The sequence below is a fragment of the Phascolarctos cinereus genome, unplaced genomic scaffold, assembly GCF_003287225.1.
Source record: "Phascolarctos cinereus isolate Bilbo 61053 unplaced genomic scaffold, phaCin_HiC Scaffold_7;HRSCAF=346, whole genome shotgun sequence".
NCBI lineage: Eukaryota > Metazoa > Chordata > Mammalia > Diprotodontia > Phascolarctidae > Phascolarctos > Phascolarctos cinereus.
The window spans coordinates 154,043,784-154,047,924 of NW_027556180.1; the positions used below are offsets into that span (position 1 = coordinate 154,043,784).

Here is a 4,141-nt window from a genome sequence, read left to right on the forward strand (position 1 = left end):
AATCTTCAAGTAGGAGAGTCTTTTATATTTTATAGCTTCTGAAACTTTTCAGGTAGAAGCTTAGAACTTTATCGAGTCTTCACTGGACTGACAAGGGGCATCAGTCTTATTCATTCTGTTTTGAGTATGGCAGATTGTGCATTTGAAACAACTTTGTGAAAAACATGAACTAAGCCTGAGAGGGCTCTATCATTTAGTTTTTATGCTGCCTTCAACATTCTCTATATGTTAATGGAACAGACTATCATTCAGTTCAAGCTGGATTTGTTAAAGGGTAATTCTGACCTTGCCCTGGTTGTGAATGTAGGCTGGAAAAGAGGGCAAATAAATCCCAGATGCTAAAAAAAAAAAGGGATTTTCCTCCTAATCAATGTCACATCCCCTCATTCAAAATAGTAATTTTAAAAGATACTTTATGTTATTATTGTGATAGTGTCTTGCAGTGATAATAGTCTCTTAAAATGTCAGGCAAGGTCAAATAGGGCATCAACACCTCTTAAGGCAATGCGGCAGATAAGTTCAAGAGTATGAGGTATATATGATTATATTCATATGCCAAAGCTGCTTTAGATTACACTGGTATCATCTTAGTGAGAAAATGATGTACTTTTTGTAACCCAGAATATAAACATAGATACCTAGGAAGAAAAGGCAGAGAAACCTGTCTCCTGGCTAAAGGGATAAAGAAAGGTAATTGAAGTTATCTGTTTAGTGATTTGTTCCTCCCATAAATCTAAAATCTACATGCAATAATTATAGAACTTTTTCCTGTTTGTATAAATAAATGTATTCATAAAAAATTCTGATAGTGATCCTGTCTTAACAACCTCAAAGAAACTGATAAAGAACATATGCTCTAGATGCAGTTTTTGTAGTTTCCTTGGCTAGAAAAGGAAAAGACTTTATGGATCCCATTTGCTATGACTGATAAAAAAAGAAAATGGTTCCCAAACCTCCTTTTGGAGTATTTGGCTCCAAATTGATCTTAATCATTTTTGAACATGTGTTGTTGCCTTTTTCCTTTAGGTTTCTATCTAGGACTGTCATCAAGGCAATAATCAGAATGTCTAAATTTTCACAAGGAATGACAATTCCAGTTTTCACAAGGCTCTCCGGCAAGAGTCCAGAAGACAAAAGACACAACTTCCCTAGAAAATCTGTCCCAATTGACTGACCACATTCTCAAGAACCCTTGAATTTCCGGTTTCTCCTCCAAAACCACACTTGTAGTCATTCATACAGTTTTAGCTCTTATTCCAGCTGAGGTCTATCACAAGAGTCTGAGAGAGGCAGAGAGTTCCATCAAGGTCCAAGAGGAAAGAATCATGTAAGACAAGCCAAATGGCTTGTAAATACTTTCCTGTGGTTAGAAGTTTAGAGAACGGGTGCTTTTTAAAGGTGTGATAGTTCAATATTTAGTTCAATAGTTCAATTTAGCATGCCCGTTCACCTGTGCATTAGGCTGAGTGGTTGACCACACTACTATTTTGTTTTCTCTCTGATTTGATTTTAAACCACTGTCATGATTATGAAAATAACGATAATGAACAATAACCTATCTGTCAAATTCTGATCGATTATTCAGAGTTCTTTAGGAAAGTTTGTTCTTATTTTTAACCACTAGTCACATTTTTATTCACCACAGCTTTCTGAGGTGTGAAGTCACTAGTATTATTCCCATTTCACAGATGAATTTCAGGCTCAAACAGATTGTCACACATTCAGAGGCAGATACAGATTCAGGGTTCCTGACTTCTCAGTCTATATAGAAATCCATACAAGAAATATTTGCTCCTATGAAAACGCTTACCTTTTCAACAATATGTTTTAACCTCAGAGGAAATCCAATTATCTACCAGCATCTCAGTTCAGGATTCTAGCACTGTTGAAGTGTAGCCATCCTGAGAAAGGAAAAGGGATGCCAGAGGTATAACCTATTACTGACTGGTCAAGGAAGAAGCAGAGGGATTAAGGCCAGAATCTCTTACCCACTAAGATTACTAAAGGCAGCTGAACACCCAAACCCCTCTCTCTAAGGCTCAGGGATGCAAATTGTGTAGCTAAACCAGGAAGATACATTGTGTTGGTGGTCACCCTAATGAGAGTTGCTCAGCAGCCCAATGAATAAAAACGAGGGCTGATAAGAAAATTGCAAACCAAAGAGGCAGGGAGGGTGGAGGAGGGGCAGCGAGGCCTCCTTTGGAACCGACCTGGCGCAGAAACTTCTCCCCACACCTGCAAACAGCAAGTCTTCCCCTGGAGCAAAAGCAGCAGCAGTGGGCCTGAGGAAGCCACCCGGGCTGTTGCCTCTGCAAGAATCGACCATACCCCTCCCTGGCTTCCAGCAGCCTTCTTCCCCTCCCCCCGCCCCCCCCTCCCAGCCCAACTGCACCTGGAGCGGAGACAGGCCTGGGGCTTGACCAGGGGAGATAGCTCACGACCCCACCACCCTCAGCGTTTAACCCAGCAGCAGCCAAGGGCAGAGGAGCCGGTAGCCCGCCTCCCGGCTCCCGGCTCCAAAAAGACAGCTCACTGCAGGGGACAGCCAGGGTGGGATGGAGAGGGAAGGCGCATCCCCATCCTCAGCGGGTCGCAGCTCCCACAGAGCCTGACTGTGCCCCACTCCTTCTACCCCTCCCCGACCTTTGGCCAGAGGCAGCCGGGAGGGAAGACCCCCAGGGCAATGCGGATACACCCGCATCCTCCCACCTGCCTCGGCGCCTTAGTCTGCCCCAGCTCCCCCTCACCCCCGCCCTCCCTCATTCCCACCGCCAGCCTCCGGCCCAACCCCTGGGAGATGCAAAAGCGAAGGCGCATCGCAGGCCTCCAGCGTCCGAGCCCCTAGCCTCCCCCCAAACCACGGCGGCGGCGACCAACCTGTAACCCTAGGAATAACCATGGGCACGGGCATCGCGGGGAGGCGGCGGCGGCGGCGGCCACACCGGGGAAGCTCGGGCCGGGGAGAATCAAAGCCGGGAAGAAATCAGTCACCAGGGCACGCGCGGCTCCGACACAGGCGGAGACTCCCCAGCACCTTACCTAGCGCAGCTCCCACCCGTCATTGCGTGATCGAGGGGGGACTGGTGGCTGTGGCTCTGGGGCTATTTTATTCATGTTGTTACTACTGGGCCGATGATTATGATAGTGTTGGGGGGAGTGAAATTGGGGGTCTGGGGGCTTCTTTCTTTTTCTCTATTTTTTATCTCTTTTTTTAAGTTGTCTTCGCAGCAGGGTCTGCAGTGATGCTGTGGGCTGAATGGAGGAAGTGAGAGAGGAAGCAGAGCTACAGCTGGTAGGGATAATAAGGGCGTCGGTACTGGCAGGTTTTCTCTGTGGCTGCAGCCTTCAGTCTCACAGCAACAGCTGGGATCTTCTAATCTGAACACTGCTCCCTCTCCCCCTCTTCCTCCGTCTCCCCCTCTCTTTTCCTTTCCCTCTCTATTTTCTTCCTCTTCTCCCCCCCCACCTTGTCTGTCCTCTCTCTCCCTGTCTCTGTCTCTCTGTCTGTCTCTCTCTCTCTCTCTCTCTCTCTCTCTCTCTCTCTCTCTCTCTCTCTCTCTCTCTCTCTCTCTCTCTCTTCCTTCCTTAGAATTTCCCACCCCATACCCCCACCAGGAGCATAAACATAACAGGTGTACACTAGAGACAGGCAACATGACATGCATGCACCACTACTACCTGAAAATTAAAATAACTCTAATATTTTTCATATGTAGATAAATACATGGCATAGTGGTTTCAGTGCTACACTTGAAATTAGGAAGACCTGGCTTTTAAATCCTGCCTCTGACATTTGCTAAACCGTGAGAGCATGAGCAAATCAATTAATCTCTCCGAGTTTCAGTTACATCATCTGCAAAATGGGGATAATAATACCTGAAATACCTATCTTACAGGATTTTGAGGAGGCTCAAATAAGATAATGTACGTAAAGGACTTTGCAAATCAGAAAAGTGATATAACTGTTATTGGTGATGATAGTGGTGGAGATGGGAATGGGGACAGGGTGGAGATGGGGGTGGTATGGGAATGAAGATCTTAGTCATGATGATGATGAAGATGCCCCTTTGACACTTTGAAACTGAGTGCCCAAAGGGCAAGACGTTTTTCCTCTGTGAGCTTCAGTTATCTCATCTCTAAA

General features: G+C 45.7%; 1 protein-coding gene across 1 annotated transcript in view; it reads right to left on the reverse strand.

Annotated features, from left to right (window-relative positions):
- Positions 1–3,245, reverse strand: part of NALCN (sodium leak channel, non-selective) — a 516,511-nt gene extending 513,266 nt beyond the window's left edge. Inside the window, 2 exon segments of the mRNA XM_020964043.2 lie at positions 1,811–1,901; positions 2,878–3,245. The gene's annotated coding sequence lies outside the window, so the exon portion shown is untranslated.
- Between the last annotated feature and the right edge of the window lie 896 nt (positions 3,246–4,141).